Genomic DNA, 16,850 nt, shown 5'->3' with positions numbered 1-16,850 from the left:
CATACCGCAAGGTAGGACCTAACACCCAGGTCCACGGATCCTAGCTAGCTGGGGGGGCTAACTATTGGGGTCAAAATCGGTCATGACGGAATCGATATCCGAAAGTCCTTAGAAAAACCGAATCTCGGTTAAAACTTCAAAAGCCGAGAAAACGAATAGCCGAAACGGATCGCCCGGCGAGCTCGACCGCGACACGAGCCAGCTCACCCGGCGAGCACGACCGTGTTGCCAGTCGACTCGCCGGTGAGCTCGGCCGCGACACAAGCTAGCTCGCCCGGCGAGCACGGCCGTGTTGCCGGTCAACTCGCCGGCAAGCTCGGCCGCAACACGAGCCAGCTCGCCCGGCGAGCACGGCCGTGTTGCCGGTCGACTCGCCGGCGAGCTCGGCCGCGACACGAGCCAGCTCGCCCGGGGAGCACGGCCGTGTTGCCGGTCGACTCACCGGCGAGCTCGGCCGCGACACGAGTCAGCTCGCCCGGCGAGCGCGGCCAATACTCTGCGGACCATTCCGAACCCGGTCCCATCTCATAACCATGCATCTTCGTCCAAAGTTTCCGTAACTCAGTCTTCGGGTCCGTGGATACGACACCAATGTTCCGTCTAAAAAACATCATCGAAAGTATTCGGGAAGTTGGGAAGATTATGTTTTTTGAATGGTTTCCTATTCTTCGTAGTAGAGCAGGTTATGGTTAACTTAACACCAACTGCCTCGGCTATGCGAAGAAACAGGGTTCCGTTAGAAGAACCATGCCTATACCAACGGCTACTTCGCGAGTAAAATCATAAAAACGCTTAAGTCTCGATATGGCCCAAAGAGGATCCGAATTGCGGACAAAGGCCCATCTATGGTCCCAAAAGACTTGAACCCAATGACTGGTATGACGGTTTATCTCTTCCGCGGGAAGAGATAAATGTCAAATTTCCGAAGATAATCACAAAGAAGAAGGAAATATGGAAAAGCCCGTTTCACGACAAATCCGGCCCGAGAAGAGGTAAACCGACGTAAGGAGGAGTATATAAGGAGGACATAGGACGAAGAGGAGGGCATTCTAAGAGAAAAGTTAATACTTAGAGCAATTTAGGAATTTTTCCGTTTTTTACTACCGAGCTGCGACTCGACTAGGTTAGAACTTAGGTGGCTAGACTAGCAAACATACCGACAGCTCTCGTGGCCTAGGATCTTACCTGTTGTTCACGCTCAAACGCGAATTCGAAAATAAGACCTCTTTGTTCTCTTTTCGCTCTTTTACGATTTATTACTTTCGAATCTTTCATATTGATTGTGTTGTGCGTGGCCCAGCAGATAACTGGGACCATCAGAGAAGGCTAGGTTAATTTGGCTTTCCTTCGATTAACAAAACTCGACGGTGTGAATTTCGGTTCCCACAACAAATCAAAATTGCTATGTAGAAAATTTTTAAAAAACAAAAAAAAATAATTTCTACATAGAAAAGATTTTAAAAAAAATAAAAACAATTTCGTTTAAAAAATATTAAATGCAAAAAAAATGGAAAATAAAACTGTTTTGTTTCTTAAACTGTTTCTATTTGTTTTTAATATAAATAAAAATCTACATCAAATAAAATTCATTTTATACTCGGTGTTCCTAGCTTAACTAGTAAAGTCTTCTTTCGAAAGGGTAGACGTGCCATGTTCGAGTCTCAACAACTGCAGGGAGGGGATTAAACAACCGGCTCTTGTCCTTGGCCCAAAGAGATTATGGGTTTAGGCCCATAAATTCTTGAATTCAAAAAAAAAAAAATATTTTATTTCTCACACTACACCATCACTATTTTTGAAACGATTAATCTTTTTTGAGATTTTACTCCCTATGGTATAAATTCAAATTTATCTTTGCGTACATTCATTGCAGCTTCCTAAATTCTCATGATTCCACTTCTCTCTCTAAGTGTGAAGAAATTGCAATTTTTAACTAAATAAATGAATGGTTTCTAACGAGAGTAGGATTCTGGATGGACATAGTCTCTGTGAAACCCCTCAGATAGTAACTAGCTCGTTATATCATCAGAAAATCTGAACATGCCTCTGCTGTATTGTATTGTTTTCTTCACCTAAACACATCGCCTCTGGTTGTTGTATTGTTGTCTCATCGAGGATTTTGATGATGCCATAGCGGAGTTGGACACTCTAGGTGAAGAGTCATACAAAGACAGCACCTTGATCATGCAGCTACTCCGTGACAACCTCACTCTCTGGACATCCGACATGCAGAGCACGTATGGGATCCATATGTAATCATTTGAAATTTTTTTTATATTATCTCAGTTTATTGGTGCTAAAGTTATATGCTTGTGGGGTGAATAAGGCAAAAGAAAAATCTAAAAAAACATATGTTAATTTTAAGGTTGACTTCATGTTTTGAGTCAATTTTGCAAATAACCCAATAAAAACTTGATTGTATAGATTGTAGACGAGTGTTTAATTTAAAATTAATTGGTAATAAATATATTAATTTATGAGGATGATTGGAGAAAGCTGTTAGTACTATAGACAACTTTAATTCTCTCCACATCACTAAATTAAAAGCAATCAAGCTTTGGTTAATTTTTTAAATTTTACACCCATATCTACCTTTTTATTTATTTTGTGGCTGTGGAGAGCTAATTTTTTAGAGCATTTTTTCAACTGCTTTGAAAAATGTTTTTTTCTCCTTTTTGTAAAACATGTATGCTTCATTTCTTCTATAGTAATACGTTTCACTAACATAAATATAATAATATATTTCTTACATATATAATCCACAAAAATGTTACAAATACTATTAAAATATGTATTACATATATATATGTATATAAATTAAAAAGTTCACACACATGTGTAAATAAAAACTACATATATTAATTTACATCATAATCAATTTGTAATTTCTACAATAAATTATTAACTTCTAAATTTTATTCTAATTTTCAAATATTACTATTTTAATGTTAAAGGCCAATCATGCTTTCTTTGAAAAATCCATAACTAAAATCTTACAACTACAGCACAAAGTCATACTATATAAATTCTATATCAAAAATATAAATCTACGGCTGTAACTAATCATACTATATCTCTCTTACGTATTGTTTAAGATCTTTTTCAATTTTTGATGTAAGACACTGTTCTTCTCCACATCTAAAACAGATTGGAATTGTTTTGTTCATCAATTTGATTTTGGTATTAAAAGACTTTGGCATGGCGTCTTTCGTTTGGCATACTTAGCCATTAATTTTTTTGGCTAAACTTCAATTATATATCTTCACATAAAAAAACTAAAGTCGGCCGAATGATTCAACCATATATCTATATAACAGTTAGTTCAATTATATATTTTGTTTACAAAATTGTGCGAGAAAAGGCTACTATTTTATTAGTCCCATATGACTTTTTTGTATTTTAATAACATGATTACATTAATAAAAAGTACAAGTTATTAGAACCATAATGAAGAAAAAGACAAAAATAAGTTTAAAGAATAACAAAAGTTATTAGAATGAACAAGAAGAGAAAATGGTGCGTACAAAAGTAGACCTCTCTCTGATAAGGCCCAATGAAAGAGATTCATATGTTCTAAATCGGTTTCTTTACAATTAGATTGTATATAATTTGTATTACAAGCCCTTCACATGAGCCGAGACAAAAGGTTGTGATGAATCCCATGTCAAGTCCACTGTAAGCCAATGGTGAGTACATCCATAGCTCATCGGTGCTCAACAACAACATTTTGTACATATATGCATTTTGGTTAGTACAAACTTACAACATATACATAGATGTTAAAGACTCTGACGAAAACACAAACCGAAAAAAAATTGTGCATACCTTGATTTGAAGCTGCAAGAACTTCACGTAATGGACCGCTTCTTCAAGCATCGTGCTTATATCGACTTTTGTCCCATTCGGTACAAGGTTTTGTAGTGTCTTGAGCCTTTCGTCAAGTGACCCCACACCTTCGCAAGTGGGTCCGCCCCTGCTTACTTGTCTTGTGACGTCACAGTTAGAGTTACTGTTGTGTGGATTCTCTACGTGAAGTTGTTTCCTCTTAAGCGTTGCCGTTTCTTGGAAGTGATTTTGATCCCAAAAATCAAGCATGGTCGGAAGATTCCCTCCCGCATCACGCCAAGTGGGAACATATCAGGAATCAAGAAAGCATGTTGGTCAGAAGACACAAAACGTTGTTCTGATGATGGTGACGAAGATGGCCATTGTAAAGGCTAGAGAGACTAAGCATCTCATCTTGCGGTTTCTCCTCCTTAGATGATGAACACTGATCAAAGTTGAACATCCCCAGGAGAGACTCCAATTCACCATCAACAAAAACATCCATCTCTCTAACCTTCAACACTTGTATTCCTCCCTTCTTATTCTTCTTGTTAGTTTGTTGTTATAATAGTTTTTGATCTTGAGCAACTATATATAGGTTGGAGATTTTACTCGATGATTTGAGGAAGATTTCGTGATGATAAGAGAAATCAAGAGATTCTTAAACTAATTACAATCATTTGCGTCGAGAACAGGCCGTAATTAAATAAATAATACAAAGGCATGCATGATGAAGAACACGATCAGTCAACTTGTGGGGTCGACAATGAGAGCTGAGACCAGCTTTGTTCCTTCACGACACATTACTATATTTTTTTGATATAACCCATCTATTCAAATATACGTATAAGATCGTTAAGAGATTAGTATAATAATGAGAGACAGTTAACATTGGCCACATAAGAGAAGCAGTGAATAATCTACATTATAAAGAGCCAGTTTCAGCACTCCTGATGCGATACGTCAGCAGGTAAGTGAACCCCACTTTTAAAAAGTGTGAAAAAATGTTAAATATGTTGCTCGAACCCGGATTACTGTGATATAAACACCAACATTTATACCACTAAAGTAAAGGATACTTTGTACATTGGATTTCTTATAGTTGACCCCACACATAACTGTAATGTTTCAATACTCACGTGTAACTTTGATCATCGAAACCTATTTAGTAAAATCCGCATTCTGGCCCAATAAAACTTATAATTGGGCTAAATCTCTTTTGTATGTATCTAGGATTTTTATAGTACTTTGTCTCCACCGATAAACCGAAGTGTTACCTTTTTAGCTTATCAAAAAAAATTCTGAAACTTTTCATCTTCACCTCTCTAAATCTCCAACGACCAGTTATGGTACCGTTTCACCTCTGAAACGACCCGTCTCAGTATATATAATTCCTCAAACAAACCTTGAGACCCATATCTCTTATTAAATTACTCCTAAATTGAACTGTCGCAGCTTTTAGCCAACCTTCGAAGATGTAAGCCTGTTGTTGTTGCTTAATCCGTAGTTGCCCCCGCCACCTTTATCCGCCTAGAACATAGTACCCAGGAAAAGGTATTAAAAATTTGAGTTTCTATGGAATACTATATACCATATTTGTTTAATCAATATTCAAGCTATCAGTTTTAATACTTTAAGCGTATGTTTCTCTGGGCAGAATTCTGAGATCCACGGTTCTATCCCAGTTCGTGTGAATCACTACCATCCATCGCTACGATAGGGGGTCGATCGTGAAAGTTTATTGATCGCTCTGAAGTTGTCCGATTAACTAATATGATGTAAACTTTGTTCTGATGGGCTATAACGGAAAGTTATTTGGTTGCTAGGACTAATAGAGGCTGCAAGGCTGGGTACGTCTTAGGCGGAGCTGAAGGACGGTACAACTAGAGCGCCTATTGTCCGGTTTTTGTCGTGCCAACGTGCTATGGAACTTAAGCCTTCCTAGGAGAATCCAGATCACTTCGAAACGTCGGCTGTCATTTTCAACAGGTACCACCGAGATGTAAATTTTTTTATGTTTGTGGTGTGGTTCGACTCAAGATTGAAACTTTTGCTGATGAAATAATGATTTTGTGGATGCATGTCAATTAGATTTGCGAGGCTACAAACTGGTCACTGTACATTGGCAGGAAAAAAATGGCTATGTATGGTTCAGTTGTAACACCGGTGTGGTGCAATGGGGATGAACATGGTAACCAAAGGTGTGCATAATGTTATTGAGTTCCTCAGCGATGATTCCCCTGACATGGATGTGATCGGAATCTCTGGTGAGTTCCTTTTGTATGTTATTGGTTTGATTTTAAAACAATGCATTTTAGCTTAGTGTCATCTTGAGACTTAAAAACTTGAAATTTATTGGTCAGATAACTTCTTCTCCGACATTAACAAACCTGCTGCAATGAACTGCATCGAGGGACCTGGCAGTAATTAAAAGAGAGATAGAGAACAAGGTGTTGAAAATGAGTGTGTCTGTGTGTCTGGCTTGGTGGAGCTCAATATACTCAAGAACCTCACCGTCTATGTTGTTGCAGGCTCTCTAGGTCGATTCAAATCTCATGCCAGCAACATAGTGTTTGATGTATTCATAGCTACTTGCCAAGATCCAGCCCAAAACATGGAGAGCTCTCAAATTGATGGAAGCCATTAATAGCAATCACCGCACCTTCACTATCTCCACCATCACTGAAGATACCATCATAGAGAACCATGGCAAGGTTGTCTAATTTTACTTGCCATCACGTTCATGTATTTCAGGAGCACAGTGAGAAACATTCTTCCAAGCAATGAAGGTGACGTAGGATTGGCAGCATCATCGGGCCCGTCTGTTTTGGGAGACAAGGTCGATGAGGAATGTGATGCAGCAGATCCTCCAGAGATTTCAGACGCTCAGAACAACCGCAAGCGCTGCCGTGAGTGATTGGAAATATCTATTATATTCCTATCAGCCCGTCAACGTCTTTTCTATGCATTTTTAAACTGCTATTATCTTTGTTTTCCATCATAAACTTTGGATATTTTTTCCCTTGCATGTTTTCTCTGTTCGGAGATTTTATTTCTATTTTGGATTATTAATGAAACGTCGACGGGTTCTAACTCATACAAGATTTGTCAGTGGTGTATTTTTTTTGGTTTACCTATTTTTGACATTTTTTTTGTCCACCATAAACTATTTTTAACAAAGTCGAGTAAAACTCTAAAATAAATAATTTTGCAACCGTATAATTTATAATATTTTCTAGAGTTATTAATTTTTTGTAAAAAATAGTTAATTACAATTCTATATTTTGAAATTAATTTAGGTAAAATAAGAAAATAATTTAATTTATTGTTCGATAAATTGTTTAATTTTTTGAATTCAAATTTTATATTTTGTTCCTTACACTATTTGTTTTATATACTAACAACTACCTAAGTAAATACTAAACAACTTCATAAACTTTATCTTTTGAACATGAAAGCGTTAATAAGCTAATGGTCGATCAAATCATTACGAAAATAATGCATATGAATTCGCCGGTCATTCTTATATCAACTTAATCAAACTGTGTGATTTTCAAATGTTATGTTCATCACCATTATATACAACACGGAAAAACAAAAGTGGAAAAAAATAGACTACAAAATCTCGTACACAAAACTACACAATGATCAATAACTTATTCGGTTCCGCGCTTGCGCGGGGGCTATACTCCTAGTAAATATATAGCCACGCCAAAGCCCGACTAATGGAATCATTATCGCAACTTGAACAACACCGAAGAAGAAGAAAATAAAAGAAACTTATTAATCCATGCCGTATTAAACTTTAATTTACGAATTTTCCGATAGGTCTCTCTTAACTAATTTCTTTTTCAGGAAAAAATGCAGCGTGATATATCCGGCGTGTATAAATTATTTTGTTGAAGCTGTGAGCCTTTTTCTTCTGTTTTTTTGTTTGTCAAAGATTTTATATAAATGAATAAAAGTTATTTGTATGAATAATTCAAATTTATACTCTTTCTGCCTAGAAATATTTGTAAACTACATTTTTGAAGAACTTGGTATGGATAATGATGTGTATTGATAAAGAAATGTTTTCACTCCACATTTATTTATGATCATATACCGTACGTGCCACTATGTCTGTGTTAGAATGAGAGAATTATTGAGAGTTTATTTCTCGGGAATGAAGAACATGAAGAACATGAGAGAAAGAGAAAGTATGAGAGAGATGTAGATTTCAAAATATAAGAGAGAGAAGGAGATAATAGTTTCCTTAATTTAATTGTAGATCTGTATACAACTATTTAAACACAAGTTGCCTCAATACACAATACAATAAAATATTCATTGTTTTAAAATATCTTCAACGGTCTTCTTATCTCTTCTTATTCTCTTCAATAAAATACTCCAGTACAGTAATCCTTATAAAGCCTTATAAAACCTTATAAGTCTCTAGCTTAATTCTCAAGTCTGGCAACTTACTTCTCAAGTCTGGCAGCTTTCTTCTCAAGTCTGGCAGCTTACTTCTGCTTCATGACAACACTCCCCCTCAAGCTTGACCATATGGAACAAGTCAAGCTTGAAAGCCATGAAGTATTCTCTCATTAAAACCTCAACTAGGTAAAACCATTTGGGTGAAAACCCAAGTCAAGGAAAAAGAGTAGAACACTTCATGAAGGAGATATCATTGACATGAGAGGTCTATGAGTCCCAATTTTGGATGAATGAACTCACAGACTTTAGTGCTTGCTGCCTTGGTGAAGATATCAGCTAACTGATCTTCACTTCTAGTATAGCAGGGTAAAATGATCTTCTGTTCCACAGCTTGTCTCACCTTGTGACAGTTAACTTCAATGTGCTTTGTCCTCTCATTAAACACTGAGTTTGATGCTATATGTATGGCCGCCTGATTGTCACAGTGCATTGTGACTGGTGTTGTTGTCTTTATGCTCAAATCCTTTAGTAAGTTTCTGATCCAAATGAGCTCACTAGTAAGCTTCCTCATTGCTCTATACTCTGATTCAGCACTTGAACAAGACACCACCTTCTGCTTCTTGCTCTTCCATTTTACCAGGTTTCCTCCAATGAAGGTGCAATAGCCTGTAGTTGATCTCCTATCAACTCTGTCTCCAGCCTAATCAGCATCACAATACCCAACAACTTCAGTACTCTTGTTACATGCCATCCGTACTCCTTGGCCAGCTTCTCTTAGGTACCTTAAGATCCTCTCCACCATATTCCAATGATGCACCTTAGGAGCTCCCATGTGTTGACTCACTTGATTCATAACAAAGCACACATCTGGTCTGGTGATGGTTAGATAGATGAGCTTGCCCACCATTCTTCTATACTTCTTGATATCTCCAAATGGTGTAGACTCATACTCCCCCCCTCTCAGCACCTTGTATCCTTCTTCTAAAGAAGTCTTGGCTTTTTTACTCCCAAGTTTTCCTGCCTCATTTAAAATATCAAGTGTGTACTTCCTTTGAGATAAGAATAACCCCTCTTTAGAGCGGCAGATCTCAATCCCAAGAAAATACTTCAACTCTCCCAAATCTTTGATATCAAAGGCATTTTTAAGAAATGTTTTAGTTGAGAGAATACATTCCTTGTTGTTACCAGTGATGATAATAACATCCACATAGACTAAGATGACCACAATACATTACTTACTAGTTAATGTGAAGAGGGTGTGGTCAGCTTTTGACTTTACAAAGCCTCTTCCATTGAGGGTGGTGTTCAACTTATGGTACCAAACCCTTGGAGATTGCTTCAAGCCATAAATTGCCTTCTTTAATCTGAGAACATTTCTTGGCTTCACCATGTTCTCAAGACCAGAAGGTAGTCTCATGTAGACTTCATCCTCCAATTCTCCTTGAAGAAAGGCATTCTTCACATCCATCTGCCATAAATTTCACTCAAGGTTGACAGCAAGAGATAAGAGAATCCTTATAGTGTGAAGCTTGGCCACTGGTGAAAAAGTGTCTAGATAATCTTCACCATATACTTGAGTATATCCCTTGCAACTAGTCTTGTTTTCTTTCTTTCTGGTTTTCCATTGGCTCCATACTTGATAGTGTAGAGAAGTCGGCTTGTCACTGCCTTCTTTCCTTTTGGAAGTTCAGTCTCAAACCATGTATCATTCTTGATCATGGCTCCCATCTCATCTCCAACAGATTCTCTCCACTCCTTGTGTTGCATAGCTTCTTCATATGTTCTGGGAATGTATTCCTGATCCAATTCACTGATGAAGACTTGATGATCTTCTGGATATTGAGCAAGGGAGAATACTGCACTTATTGGGTGAGCTACAGCTTCAGCATTGAAGTAAACTTTTGTGTTAATCCACTGTGAGGGTTTCCTGATCTCTGTACTCCTTCTCAAAGGTTGTATCTGCTCAGGTTCTGCTTCATTTCCTTCACTTGGCGCCTCTACTTGAGTCTCAACATCTGATTCTACTTGAGTCTCAACATCTGATTCTGATGGCATCTTATCTTGATCATGAGCTACTGAGTTCTCTTCAGGTTGAGCTTGTGTAGACTGCTCAACATTTCTACTGCCCCCCCTCATGATCAGGATGAGTGCTCTCAACACTATCAGATGCAGTAGATGGTACATTTTCAGGGATAAGTTCCACCCTTGGTAAAGAAGGCATACTGATTCTCAGGCTCTCCATTACTCTCCTAAGGTTGTTTGCTCTATCTGAGGCTGATTGAGAAAGATCTTTGAGCTCATCCCAACTCTTTCCATCATAATAGCCTCTAGATTCTACAAACTTCACTCCCTTGAGACAAGAACCTTTCTTGACTCTGGATCATAGCACTTATACCCCTTCTGAGTTGGAGAGTAACCAATGAACATAGCTTTTGAGCTTTTAGCATCAAGCTTGTTCCTCAGCTCCCCAGGTATCATCACAAAACAGAGGCATCCAAACACACGCAAGTGGTCCAAAGATGGTTTGGTCTTGTTTAGGACCTCAAAAGGAGACATGTCGTTGAGGACTTTAGTTGGAGTTCTATTGATCAGATAAGTAGCAGACATCACAACATCACTCCAGAATCTTTTTGGAACATTGGTGTGGAACATCATTGATCTTGCTACCTCCATCAAATGTCTGTTCTTCCTCTCAGCAACTCCATTTTGTTGAGGAGTGTAAGGACAACTTGTCTGGTGAGTAATCCCATGTTGAGCAAGATATTGCTTGAATGCATGACTTGTATACTCTCCACCATTATCTGATCTTAGGATTTTCAGCTTGGCATAGAAATGGTTGCAAATATGGGTCTGGAAATTCTTGAAAGCATCCAACACCCTGTCCTTAGACGGAATCAGTGTCACCCAAGTGTATTTGGATTTCTCATTCATGAAAGTGACAAAGTATTTGTGGTTCTCTCTGGACACACATGAAGCAGTCCATACATCAGAGTGAACTAGGTCAAAACATCTTTCATAGAGGGTGCTAGACTGTGGGAAGACTCATAGATGGTGCTAGACTGTGGGAAGACTGTTCTACAATGCTTCCCCAATATGCAAACTTCATAATCATCATTCTTGAAGACCACACCTGGAAGCATCAAGTTTAGGGCTCTTGTATGAGGATGTCACAACCTAGCATGCCATAGTGTGCTATCAACCGCGCTGTATGTACTAGCCAAACACTGAGAAGTAGGTGGTCTAGACATCTCTATCTTCTGAAGATGATAGAGTTCATTGTGAACGTGCCCCTTTCCAATCATTTGGCCTGTCTTTTTAAGTCCTGAAATTCAACCTCATCTGGTCTAAAGACAACCTGACAACTCAGATCAACAGTAGCCTTTCTCACGGAAAGCAAGTTTGATGTAAATTGAGGCATATACAAGGCAGTAGATTCCCTATCAAACAACCTAAGGTTCCCTATCCCTTCTATCTTAATCTTATCACCATTTTCTATTTGAACATTCACTGAGACAGGCTGGACATCACTAATCAAGTGATGGCTTGCTCCTGAATCTATAATGATAGGTTTAGGGTCAAGAGAGTGTGTACCAGCCTTCTTGGATGAGATAAAAGCTTGGATAAGGGAATGTAGGTCACTCATGGTTGCTGGACCATATGTGTTGGCTGCACTATCAGTACTTCTCCATGTTCCTTCTTCATTTGAACCACCAATGACAGATGAATACATGGTTCGACCTAGTATCGATGGATGCGTAAACTCCTTGATTACATTCCTGGCTTGATTCAAGTCACTTCTTCTTGGCATATTGCGCTTCTTATGTTGTTCCTTAGCCTTCTTGTACTCTGGAAACAACACCATGTTGGAGTTCTCCCTCATGGAGAGATATGAACCAGTGGACAATAGATTGTTCCTACTGATTTTAAGATAAACTGGACTTTGATGAAGCTTTTCCTGATATGGCTGAAGCTTTCTTGAGTTCCAGAGAATAGGGTACTCCTCTATCTTGAGTTCTGGTGAGGTTCTTCTCTTTTGAAAGACTTTTGGACCAGTGGATAAAATGATGTATCCAACAGATTTTGAAGATAATCTGAGAAAGAAAGAAATTTGCGGAAGCTTTTGTGAGGTTCAGGAGCTTAATGCTCTGATACCATGTTAGAATGAAAGAATTATTGAGAGTTTATTTCTCGGGAATGAAGAACATGTAGAACACGAGAGAAAGAGAAAGTATGAGAGATGTAGATTTCAAAATATAAGAGAGAGAATGAGAGAATAGTTTCCTTAATTTAATTGTAGATCTGAATACAAGTATTTAAAGGCAAGTTGGCTCAGTACACAATACAATAAAATATTCATTGTTTTAAAATATCTTCAACGGTCTTCTTCTCTCTTTTTCTTCTCTTCAATAAAATACTCCAGTATAGAAATCTTTATAAAGCCTTATAAAACCTTATAAAACCTTATAAGTCTCCGGCTTAATTCTCAAGTCTGACAGCTTACTTCTCAGGTCTGACAGCTTACTTCTGCTTCGTGTCAACAGCTTGTACCTGTAAGTTTTCTTTTCCTTAACTGAATTTATTTTAAATTCCATGATTTTATTGTGTTTTTCCGTAATTTATAGTGTATTGTAAATTGTAACTTTAGAAGAATGTTTCATCGTAGTCAACTTTACCTTTTTAAGATACAATCAATTGCATACATGAAAAATTAGCTGCATGCTGATAAACATCATTTCAAAGCAAATTGGTATAAATTCATCAAGTTACTTTCCTAATTATACTAGACATAATCTCTTAAAAGTCCTATAGTTTTTATATATACATATATGTTGCATCTTTTCTTGCAAGTGTCATTATGAGTAAGTTCAGACTTCAGAGTACAAAACTAGAACTCAAAGTATAATTGTAATGGGTATGATTCATCAAATGATTGAATGCGCATGCGTTAGAAATCTACCTCTGTCAACGCAAAAATGCATGTTACCATTCATGTTTGTATGTTTTCGGTTTTGTGCTGGATTAAACGATTAGGAAACAAAACCAAACAAAAGAAAATGTGAAAATAACTTTTATTTGATTTATACATTAGGTACCGTCCACTCGAAGAGCTTAACATTTTTAGATGCAAAATAAGACGAAAATTCAACAATTTATATTAAGTATTTAAATAAATCCCTTGTTATCAATGATATATATAGTATACATTAGTTAACCTTGTTATGGGCATGCCAAAAGAATAAGCTAATTTGTACGTATTATAGTTGACTCTTAAATGATTTTAAAATGTTATCTGAGCTTTTTGTCTTTTAAAAAGGCTGGGAGGCAAATTGTCTTAGAGTTATAAAATGTCAAGTTAGGTATGTACATAGGATAGATGATAAATAAACATATTTAACAATATTAGGACGGCACGAAATAGAGTTGGAGATTCCGACAAGATGAGATTCAAACTCGTTTTTTTTTGTTTTAAGATCATCACCACATAAAATCTTCATAACTTTAAAATAAATTTATTGAAATCACAGCTTGAAGATATGTTAAGTTGTCTCGAAGTTTCAAAAGTAGAGGACGGGTTAATGTACAATGCACCTTACGGATCTTGCCTACCTGTTTATTGCCTTCCTAAACTGATTCTTACTCCTCTAACTTTCGAAGTCAGTGAATATACACACGGGTTCATGGAATGTGTCGTTTGTATTATACCCCTTTTGATACTCTTAAAGGTATAATATCACATCAAATGATATTATTCTCCGGCTTATTGTGTTTTTTTTAACATGCATGTTATATAAAAAAGGAAAGTAATTTGTTGTGGCATGATCACTGCTTTTTTTCTTGTCTCTCTTAACTTCAGAATGTCTTATATTCATATTCCATCAAATTGATGTACACAAAGTATGTTTGGCAGATTAGTTGAACTTCGAATAGTACTACCCAAAACTTTGGTGGAAAACGTACACTAGTACACATGTCTACAATAGATTGAAACCATTAATTATACTATTCTACTAAATTTTTTTCGTTATACGTACATTAAAGTGAGGTAATCATGAATTCATTGTGATAACTTATAAGAGTACACTTTTCCAAATTAAAAAGAAAGTCGGTAGTTTTAGCAACGTTTACTTATCTTTAATTTATTAATAATCATAATGTTAATTATCCGTCATCCATTGAAGTGTTGACTTCTCTAATGATGTACATAATTGAAGTTAGCTTCTCAAAGAAGATGGTGTATTTTTAGATTTAGACCACCTCCAATGGTAGGAATTCATGATGGCTTTTTAAGATTATTTTAGTCATAAATTTTGAAAATTTTTAAATAAAAAACCTCTCTAAAAATAATGGTTCCAATGGTATAACCTCAAGTAAGGTTCTAAAAAATATTATTCTTTGCCATTCCCATACAAACTTTTGTTTACCCTTTATGGTTTTTGGATATCTATCCATATGTGAATCCTGTTGTATCAACTCTTCCATCTGCAACAATGAAAACACCACAACCGCAAATCAAAACACTCTCATTCTCATATTCACCAATCAATGATAAAGCAAGCTAGAGAGACATATACCCATTTCCAGAGAAATCAAAATGGAAAGCGCTGATCTCTCTTCTTTCTCTAAGTCAAGGGACAAGTTAATATGGGATCTGACCGGAGAATCTGTTGCTGTTGAGATGGAGGATGGCTAGATCCAAGAGAAAAGAGAGGTCTTTGACGATGGTGCCTTTGAGATTCGCTTTGTTTAGATCTATGGTGGTTACGGACGAGCCTGAACAGAACCAGGATCAGAATTAGGGTTTCCGCCACCGCCAACCCAAACTCCACCTTCGTCAATTCCTACACCAATGCCGTAGTCACCGACGAATGTACCCAGCCTCTGCTTGATCCAGTTGACACGTATAGGTTCTTACAATCTCTTAAACTCTCTTTACAGAACCGGTTTTAAAATTTAATTTCTTTTTGATTTATTTTTTTTAGCTTTTTTGTTCAGAAACCCAGGTTAAAAACTCTGAGTTTGCTCTTAGGTATAATTAAATTAACAGCCGTTCAAACAAAAAAGTATAATCTATATTATAATAGGAGAGTTTTTACTCTCTCCTAAAGGTATCCACGTCATCACTTCTCTGTTTGGTGGGACCTACAGAATTAGTCATTTTTTGCTGGCTCGAAAGCGCAAAGACAAGAATTTGTGTCATTATCGATGGGCCAATCTTAATTGATTCAAGAGCCCATTAGATAACAAAACTGATATGTTAATCTACAAACTTATCCATCCCTATATATTATTTGAGAATCATTACAACTTTTTTTTGTAGCCATATGTCATTATTACGATGATTGTTAGAATTATTAGAGAAATATGTTGGTCCATCTAATTATATAATAAGTTTTTTATTAAACTAACAATAAATTCATCATTAATGTACTTTAATATTTTCTTAAATAAAATTTACGAAATTGTCTAATGTGGCTAAAGTATATAAGGCAATTAATGATTTTGAATAATAAAGATTTGATAAAAAATAGTGTATATTCTATCATATTTGTTTAATTTTAAACTATTAAATAAATTAAACAACCACAATAACCATATAATAAAAATTTGGATTTTTATGTATATGTTATATTTTGAATTTTTACAAACGGCTATAAATTACTAAAACTGTAAGAGTCTCACATTCAAATTTTATGATCAATGGTTAAAAAATTTGTTATGACAAAATACAAATGATTACAAAAATTATATAAGTAAAAAGTCTAATTTAATTAATTATTAAGATTAATATATATATCATTTTAAATTAAACTATAAACCATATAAAATACAATATTTTAGTTTCAAAATTTTACTTTGAACAATTTTTTTGATAAAAGTTTAGAACGATCATTGACAACTTATTTTTTTAAATATAAATTACTAAAACTATTAATCCCACAATGAAAATTTTGTTATCAGTATTTTATTTTTTTTTACAAAAGATATAAATGATCAAAAAACTATATGAGTAGAAATCATCATTTAATAGACATTAATATTAAAAATATACTAAAATATATTATCTATGTTAGTATCATTTAAATTTAATTACATATCCTATCAAATATAAAAAAAATATTTTTTGGATTAATAAAATTGATTTATATGTTCGCACCAATTTAATTATATATTTAATAGTTACTGAACTTTAATTATTTAATATATATTATTATTTCATAATATGTAAAAATATTTAATACATAAAATAATTTATATATATATATAATGTTGATTCCGCGTAAGGCGCGGATCTTAACCTAGTATTAATATTGTTACTTCTCCTTTCGTTCCCTTTGCTGTTTTCTAAAAAGCCATAGGAGAGTTTTTATTCTCTCCTAAAGGTATCCACGTCTATCACTTTTCTGTTTGGTGGGACCTACAGAATTAGTTTGGTTTGAAAGTGCAAAAGACCCATTATTGATGGGCCTGATTCAAGAGCCCATTAGATAACAAAACTGATATGTTAATCTACAAACTTAACTTCTCCTTTTGTTTCCTCTGCTGTTTTTCTAAAAAGCCAATTGCATATTCTTGGCTCAACGCATTCCTACACTTTGAAAACGATTATT

General features: G+C 35.8%; 1 pseudogene; it reads right to left on the bottom strand.

Moving 5' to 3' along the window:
* Positions 1-684: 684 nt before the first annotated feature.
* On the bottom strand, positions 685-15,057 carry LOC125604344 (annotated as a pseudogene).
* Between the last annotated feature and the right edge of the window lie 1,793 nt (positions 15,058-16,850).

This window comes from Brassica napus, unplaced genomic scaffold (assembly GCF_020379485.1).
Source record: "Brassica napus cultivar Da-Ae unplaced genomic scaffold, Da-Ae ScsIHWf_525;HRSCAF=788, whole genome shotgun sequence".
In the NCBI taxonomy this organism is placed as follows: Eukaryota; Viridiplantae; Streptophyta; class Magnoliopsida; order Brassicales; family Brassicaceae; genus Brassica; species Brassica napus.
Note: the sequence above shows the minus strand (reverse complement) of the source record. Positions and strands in the feature narration are given on the sequence as shown.